Source organism: Bos javanicus, chromosome 10 (genome assembly GCF_032452875.1).
Source record: "Bos javanicus breed banteng chromosome 10, ARS-OSU_banteng_1.0, whole genome shotgun sequence".
NCBI lineage: Eukaryota > Metazoa > Chordata > Mammalia > Artiodactyla > Bovidae > Bos > Bos javanicus.
In genome coordinates, this window is record NC_083877.1 from 77,434,078 (window position 1) to 77,443,117 (window position 9,040).

General features: G+C 46.5%; 1 long non-coding RNA gene across 1 annotated transcript; it reads left to right on the plus strand.

Annotated features, from left to right (window-relative positions):
- Positions 1-572: 572 nt before the first annotated feature.
- LOC133254842 (uncharacterized) lies at positions 573-8,502 on the plus strand. Its single transcript, XR_009738786.1, has 2 exons — positions 573-7,796; positions 8,241-8,502. It is a non-coding gene; the product is annotated as an uncharacterized LOC133254842 (long non-coding RNA).
- The last annotated feature ends 538 nt before the right edge of the window (positions 8,503-9,040 follow it).

Here is a 9,040-nt window from a genome sequence, read left to right on the forward strand (position 1 = left end):
TGAACACATTATTTTTATAATTGGAAAAATTAGTGCAGAGAGATAATGGGTCATTATCCTTTTAATAATGTTGTTATTCCTTAGTCGCTTCAATAGTGTCTGACTCTTTTGCAACCCCATGACCTGCAGCCCACCAGACTCCTCTGTCCACAGGAATCTCCAGGCAAGAATACTGGAATGGGTTACCATTTCCTCCTCCAGGGGATCTTTCCAACCCAGGGATCGAATCCATGTCTCTTGTGTCTCCTGCATTGGCAGGCAGATTCTTTTTACTATTGAGCCACCATTCTTTGGGGAAGCCCCAAAGAATACTAACTAGTACCTAAAGCTCATGCATTAACAAATCTTGTCAACATCTCTGTTTGTAAGATGGTGGCTGCAGCCCTGGAACAATGAACCTAAGCTTAACTGAAATAATTGATTGCAAATGGCACCCTACTCCAGTACTCTTGCCTGGAAAATCCCATGGATGGAGGATCCTGGTGGGCTGCAGTCCATGGGGTCATGAAGAGTCGGACACGACTGAGTGACTTCACTTTCACTTTTCACTTTCATGCATTGAAGGAGGAAATGGCAACCCACTCCGGTGTTCTTGCCGGGAGAATCCCAGGGACAGGGGAGTCTGGTGGGCTGCCGTCTATGGGGTCGCACAGAGTCGGACACGACTGAAGCGACTTAGCAGCAGCAGTAGCAGCAGCAGGGTCGAAAGTTAGCCTCCATTAAATTTTCTGTTACCTTTGTTCATTCCTCAACAAAATCATTGGAACCTACCTAAAATTCCTAAGGAAGAAAGAAACAAGGGTTCCTCAAAACCTTTGTTCAAAAAAAAATCTCTAAGACCTCTACATTTACAAGAGAACCTTTTAATAATGCTTTTGTGATGTGGGAAGAGGGGGGTAGATTGGTGGAAAGCATTGAAGGTGGTGGTGAAGGTAAAGGGATTGGGTCAATCAGTAGAGAAGTAAGTAGGGAGGCAGGAAGAGAAAGGTCTGCATGCGGGGCTTGAGGAAGAATTGGGGTTTGAAGTATTTCCAAAGCAGCATCTTGTAAAGCGAGAGGAAGTGTTTCTGAGGTGTGTTGTGATGAGTTATGAATCGAATCACTTTTAATAGACAGTCATCCCTCAGGATTCGTGGGGGATTGATTTGAGGAGCCCACAAATCCATAGATGCCCATTCCCTTCTATAAAACGGTGGACTGCAGTGAATACAGCCGCCCCTGTATGACCTCATGAGTCACAGCCATGGATCAACCAAGCTTGGATCAAAATTTCAGGTCTGAAACCCACGGACACAGAGGGTGGACTGTACTTTTCGAGATACAAGTGAAGATGAGCGATTCCCTTTAGTTACGTGTGGGCCCTGCACGCTGAGATTTTGCATGTGGCTCTTTATGTAGATTGATTGTGTAGAACTCTGGGTTTTATTAGGGTCACACTGAGGTTTTGTGTTTGTCATCAAAGTTCCGGGGAAGCAGGTGGAAGGACAGGCAGATGAGTGTGGTCTAATTGATCCATTCCCTTCTTAGTTCTGTCCTAGAATTCTTTATTTTAGTTTTTCCATGAGGAAAAATTTAAATCTGCTTAAACTTTCCTTAAGGAGGTAAAACCTGCAATGACTTTTCTATAAAGTCAGTATATTTCTGGCTAAGGGTTAGGATGTACATGGATGGGCCCTAAATTTCCCTTGTAAACAGCTCATCATTTTAATACTAAAATAAGAACTCCACTGTACTACTACATAGATAAGAAAATTGAAGCACATGATCCAACCCGTAAAAATATTTTTAGGCTACTCTGATGTTATTTGGAATCCAGCACTATCATCTTCATTAAATAACTAACTTCCTGAGTAAGCATTTCACAGGCCCGGTAACCCTTTGAGGTCAAGCTCCTCTTATCTCCATCTTAGAGATGAGAAGAGTAAGGTCACTCCCTTGTTTATAGTTGCACAGGTAATAAGATAGAGTGTCCCAAACTAGCCCACCTGTGTGCAGAGCCCACACTCTGAATGCCTACCTTGTATCTCAGTTACCTTGTATCAACAAGTTACCTTGTCGATAACCCAGTTAACTACTCATTGATCTAGACTCTATGTGGTCACTGATTAGTTCTGTCTACTAGTAGGACCATTTCATTATCTCTGGAGAAGGAAATGGCCACCCACTCCAGTATTCTTGCCTGGGAAATCCCATGAACAGAGGAGCCTGGCTGGCTACAGTCCATGGGGTCACACAGAGTCGGACACGACTGAAGTGACTTAGCAGCAGCAGCACTAGGAGGACACATTTACTGTAACTGCTGTAATATTCATAACCCAATCGAGAACTTTTTAAAAGGTAGGTTACATGAATCACTTTTAGATTAATTAGGATTTGCTAATTAATTTAAAATCAAACCCCTGCCTTCAAGGAACTTAGAACCTAGTGAAAATGGCAGATGATAAATAATTGCGAAAAATAAACATACAATTACAGATTCTGATAGTGATTAGTTCGTTGAGGGTGAATTTCGGTAGTGGGGATGGATGGGGAGAAAACAGAGTGGCCGGAAGCAGTTAGCTGCATCAGAGTCTGTCATCTGTCCATGCAGAAGTTATGGATGTCCTGTAGGTGGACGGCATTGTGTCAAGTGCCACAGAGGGGAGGGAGATGAATAGGAGATAGCCTTGCTTTCAACAGGAACTCAGGGGAGGAAACACAGGCATACAAATAACCATAAAAACATGAATGGAGATGACGTGATGGTAGTGATGATTAGAAGAGCTAATGTTTCTTGGCACAGTTTGAAATACTCTACATGGATAATTCATTAATCCTTAAAACAATCCTATGACATAAATACTATTATCTGCAAATAGAGGGAGAAGACATGGAGAGCAGTTGAGCATGGGTACATCTCAAGTTTGACTCGGGGCCAGGAGATGAGGCGATGGAGGCTGACTTGAAGGGATGACTAGAAGATGGCAGAGAGGGGAGGATAAGATGTGATGAGTATTCAGAGAAGGGGGAGCAGACTTCTGGCTGAAGGAATGTGGAGAAACCTCTTGCAGGAGTGAATATTGGACATGGGCCTTGAAGGATGGGGAGAATTCAGCAGGCAGATCCTGGGCGGCAGAGAGAGTGGGGATGTGTGATGGATGTGGGGTGGGGGGCTGGGCACAGATCTCCCAGGTGGCTGTGTAGGGCTGTGGTTCCTACACCCGGCAGTGCTTCAGCAGCCTGAAACTTTTTATAAGTACAGATTCCTGGGATCCACCCCCAGTAAGTCTCAGTAAGTTTGACTCAGGCCCGGGGACACTCATTTTTCAAAGCACCTGCGTGTCTTCCCCTTGGATGAGTGTTTTGGAAGTGTTAGTGAACCCATCACGTGGGATAGTTGCTTGAGGCAGGGTGTGGCTAGATTCTGCATGGTGTGCGCTTGGGACTTCCGAGTTTGCTTTATAAAGTGGGAGTCAGCTAAGAAGACTCATCAGTGGAGCCAGGCTCCAGGAAGGTCAGTCTGATCCAGAATGCTGGGTCCCTTAGGAACCTGAAGGCAGGAGGACTAGTTAGTGGCTAGTTAATTGTCTGTGTAAGAGGTGCATGGTCTGAGGTGGTGGCAGTGAGTGTGACCTGAGAGCCCAGTGAGTCATGGGACAGTTACTAGGATTTGGTACCAAATGGATGGGGAGGGGAAGGAGAATAGCAGGGCAGTGCCATGTCAGGACCCAGGGGCTGGCCCGACACAGTGTCTTTAGTGAAGTTTCTACTCCACAACAGGAGATGGGGACAAGTTGGTCGATCAGAGGCCTGGCCTCCTCATGGGAGTAGAGTCTGGTCTAAACCCTTCTCTTCACTATGTCTCTAAGGATTCTCCCTGGAAGAGGTTTTCCAAATATCTTAGAAACTCAGTTAAAAAGTGAAAGTGAAAGTCGCTCAGTCGTGTCCAACTCTTTGTGACTCCATGGATTATACAGTCCATGGAATTCTCCAGGCCAGAATACTGGAGTGGGTAGCCTTTCCCTTATCCAGGGGATATTCCCAACCCAAAGATCAAACCCAGATCTCCCGTATTGTGGGTGGATTCTTTACCAGCTGAGCCACCAGGAAAGCCAAATCCTCTAAGCTGAAAGGACAGCTTAGTTGTTAAAATAAGAAAGGAAGGTAGATACAGGAATGATGATGCCATCAAGACCAAGACATAGGGAAGACCTACCTGCTGAGTGATTTGTTTTGGCCCAGAAATAATCATACAACAGTTTCAGTCAAATAGCAATAAGATCAACAATACTCACAATGAGAGCTATTGGGCACCAACTCAGGGATAAAGACTGAGTTAGAAGCTTCATCTCGTTTAACTCGTGCACTGGCCCTGAGCAATCCTGACTGGAGTCTTCTTAGGTCTAGTTATCAGATGAAGAACATCCCTGGTGGTCCAGTGGCTAAGACTCCACACTCCCAATGCAGGGGGCCCAGGTTCATCCCTAGTTGGGGAATTAGATCCCACAAACTGTGACTAAGAGATGGCATGCTAAAGATCCCACATGCTGCAACTAAGATTGAAGGTCACACATGCCACAACTAAGACCCAGTGCAGCCAAATAAATAAATAAATCTTTTTAAAAAAATGATAAAAAAAAAAAAATAACTGAGGCTTAGATAAAACCCGTTCAAGGTCCCACAGCACGTGAACAGCACGGCCAAGATGCCATGTGAGCCCTGGTGGGGCCATGCTACCTGAAATGGGATGATGCCTGAGAGGGGTATGAGGATAAGATAGAGAGGAAAGAGCACTGGGTCTGGAGCCAGAACACCCAGGGCCCAATCCCAGCTCTGGTGAGTTGCTCCAAACTACTTTTGTTCTCACCCAGCCTCAAGGGGTGGTTGTAAGGCTCAAACGCAACAGAAGAGACATCAAGAATGCGAGATGTCCTGCTGCCTACCTCTGCAGGGAGAAGCCACCATGCTAACTCTTAAGAATTTAAAGGGCGCAGTCTCAGCGGAGGGTGGGAGAGACAGGTATACATAGATCCGTTCTGCTCAGCAATCTCTGAGGGCCAGCTCTGGGCTTGGAATTGTGCCTCGTAGGCATCAAAAGATTCTTGATGATTGGTCCTTATTTGAAGGAGCAGAGAAAGTACATGAAATATGAAAGTCAACACTCCACCCCTGCAGCGTGAGGAACAATGAGAATGAACAGTATGGTGGAGACGTCCTTTTCCACGAACTTCAAAACCTGGGAGGTGGCTGGATCAATAGACCATCATTTTGAAAAGAACTGAAGGGCAGGAATATGATGATTATTAGTAGGGTGCCTGGATATGCTAGATACAAATCATATTAACAATGAAACAATTTCCTTCCATCCCAAGATAACTGGTTTTGGCTTGGAGGCAACAGAAAGTGGATTTAGAGGAATACGGAGGGTCAATGGAGAAATAACTCTTTAGTTTCTTCTGAATTCTAGCCTGGGGAGCCAGCCCATGTACGAGTTCCCCTAAACTAGAGAGGGGACAGAACAGGAGGAGAAGAACTGCATCTCAGTTGGAATTTGCTTGAGAACATGGCTGAGTTTGCCCCCTTTTCACTCAAGGTGAAATTCTTCCATTGACACAAGGTTGTCCTGGGGCTCCTAAGCGGTGGAGGAAGAATGTTTGTTGATTGAGTTCATGCATTTTACAAGGGCAGAAATGCCCTGGATTACTCTGAATCTATTTTAGTGTGTAATTGTTTCTTATAAGTAAGTATTGTGTTTTTCAGCATGAGCTCCACGTAGCCTGCACGCATGCTTAGTCGCTCAGTCGTGTCTGACTTTGCGACCTTTTAGATAGTAGCTCGCCAGGCTCTTCTGTCCATGGGATTCTCCAGGCAAGAATACTGGAGTGGGTTGCCATGCTCTGCTCCAGGGAATCTGCCTGGCCCAGGGATTGAACCCACATTTCCTGTGTCTCCTGCATTGGCAGGTGGATTCTTTACCTGCTGAGCCCTCAAGAAAACCCCTCTACATAGCCTGGTGCTCTTCAGTTGCCTCAGGCACGTATTTTGTTTTTCTAAACAAGAAACCAAGAAAAGTTAGGGGAGACGTGTAACCCTCTTCCTCTGCAGGTTCCCTTCCCCCAGCCCAGTCCCGATCCAGCGGTGAAAGCTCTCTTCCCCAGCCTCTTATTACCAGATACTGCCTGAGCTTGGGGTTGCTGTGGTGCACGCCAGAGCTGCTTATTTATCGTGCACCATCTGGCTGGTTTATGAGTATGGGGACTTGTCAGATGGGGTTTATCTCACCTCACCAATAAATGCAAAACTGTTATGCCTCTGTGTGCTGTGATTTGTAGCACTCAGGGTTGATAAGACGTGAACAAGACTGTAGGATCAGATCTGCCCACCTGGTACTTACATGGTTATTTGCAGTTTGGGTGTGAGTCTTGACTCTCACTCTTCATCCACTGTTTATTGAACACCTACCATGAGCCAGGCACTGTCCTGCTGATCTAAAAAAGCTGAAAGACACCCTCAGCTCTTAAAAGCCCAGAGTCTGGAGGGGAAGACTGACGCAGAAACATGCAGTTGCAGTACAAAGAATCAGAGAGGGACATGAAGCTGTCCCAGGGGCAAGTGGACACCTGCTTCTGAGGGTCAAGGAAGGCTTTCTAGAAGAGGAAGATCATTTCTCTGGATTTTAAAGGAGCTTCTCACGTGGTCTAGGTTGGAGACCCCTCCCTAAGGTTAACCTGTGTGGGAGGGGAACGACACAGACTGAGTGAGGGGGGTCTTGAGCAAAACTGGGGCTCTGTGATAGGAGACAGGGAAATGCATGCCAGGCAGGCAAAACCGGGAGCAGAGTTTTACATCTTGAATTCTCAATAAGATGTGAATTCCTTGAGCTGGAAACCTGGACCATGGGCTGGTCTTTTTTTTTTTTTAAGTGTTATTTTTGTTTTATTTTTTTTTCTATTTGGCTGCGCTAAGTCTTCACTGTGGCGCACGGACTTTCTCTAGTTGCAGCAAGTGGGGGCTACTCTTTGTTGCGGCGCGAGGGCTTCTCCTTGTGGTGGCTTCTCGTTGCAGAGCGCTGCTCTAGAGTGCTGGCTTCAGTAGTTTCAGTAGCTGTGGCACATGGGCTTAGTTGCCCGGCGGCATGTGGGATCTTCCCAGACCAGGGATTGAACCCATGTCTCCTGCATTGGTAGGCAGATTCTTTACCACTGAGCCACCAGGGAAGCCCTGCCATTGTTTTGTCTTGACTCTGTGACGTAAACACTTGCTGCAGAATCAGCCTGGTCTTCAGCCACAGGGTGGGGCCACCTGAGAAGCAGCCATCAACAGCGACTTGGCTGAGAAGAGGCTGGGGAGTCGTCCTTGAAGTCTAACCTTCTTGGTCTCTCACTGGCTCTCCCTTTGTGCCCTAGGGGCAGTAAGCTCTTTGAACCCTTCCACCAGGGGGCGCCCTCAGTGTCCCGCCGAGGGGCTGCTGTCTCTGGAGACTTAGCGGTATCCACATCGGATCCTCACCACCTCCTCCAGCCAGATAGGGCCGGTCATAGCCACATAGAGAAACCCCTTAGTTAGAGTTAAAACGTCTTCTGACGCACGGGAATTGCTGCTGTAAGGAGCTGCAGACACGCTCTTGTCGTTAATTAAAGTGACAGGAAACTATTCAGCCCTCAACTCTGAGTTGTCTTTTAACAAATGATGGAGGAATTCAGGGTTTTCACACTTCATGACTCAAGGTGGACAGGGAAGGGGAGTGGGCTAGGAGTGCAGCAGAGATAAACTCTTGGAGCGGGGAGGCCTTTGGAAGCAGCCTTTCAGCAGCCAAGGTCAGAGCCAATGTCGTGGATGACCCAGGGTCTTTAGTGCCAATTCCAGGGGTTCCTCCCTTAAGGGAGTCTGCACCTGAGGGGAAAGCGCTAGATCACGGGCTGGGAAACTGGAAGTCAGGGCCCAGCTCTGCTTGAGTCGGCCGAGTCACTTGGGACAAGTCACTGTGTCTCAGTTTCCTTGTCATGGACTGGTTGACCCATGAGGAGAATTGTGAGGGTCACTCAGGATTTTTGGTGCTCACAGCTTCATCTGTTTCCTCATCTGTAGATGAGAAAATTGGGCTTAGTCTCAAGGACTATTCCAGCCCCAAAATCCAACTGCTATTTCAAAAAATGAAAAATTATGATACAAATATTTCACATCATTATTGCTGTTGTTATTTCAAACTGTCAGCTAAAGATCTTACTAAGGTACTAACCACCCTGCTTTTTCTTCTCTAGTGGCCAGTTCTTAGCCAGAGGAAGCTAGGCAGCTGAAAACTGATGGCCAGCCAGTGGAATGATTCCAAGAAACCTGCATGGAAAGGAGACTTCCACAACCAATTGAATCATAAAGGAGACTGCCAGCATATCCCCCTGACAAGTTATTGCAACTCATTTTAACAGAAAAAAGAATATTTTTGGTGAAGAATGGATACTATGGTAAAAAAAAAAAAATCATTTGGCTTTTGGCTAGATCAATTAAAAAAAATACATCCTCTAAGTGTGGTCTCATGTGGGGTTATAGAGAGGGGAAAGACAAGGTCCCTTACACTCCTGCTGGGAAAGCAGGACATCTGAGCTTGAGGCATGCAATGAAAGTAAGTTAGGGGCCTCCCTGATGGTCTAATGGTTAGGAATCCACCTGCCAATCTAATGGGCAGGAATCCACCACCTGCAGGGAACACAGGTTTGATCCCTGGTCAGGGAAGATTCCACATGCCATGGGGCAACTAAGCCTGTGAGCCTCAACTACTGAGCCCACACTCTAGAGCCTGTGAGCCAGAACAAAGGGTAGCTCCCAACTGCTGCAACTAGAGAAAGCCTTCTTGTAGCAGCAAAGATCCAGCCCGGCCAAAAATAATTTTTTTTTTTTAAAGACAAATGAGAATATAGTGAAAAGTCCATGGGACTTGTAGGTGTTCTGTGGCTAGTTGGTGAATGGCTGGCTGGTGGAGAGGGGTCTGTGAGGATGGGAACAGAGGTGTTGCTGGGAGCCAGGTTCACGAAGCTTGATTTTTAAGGACAGCAAGAAGCTGCGG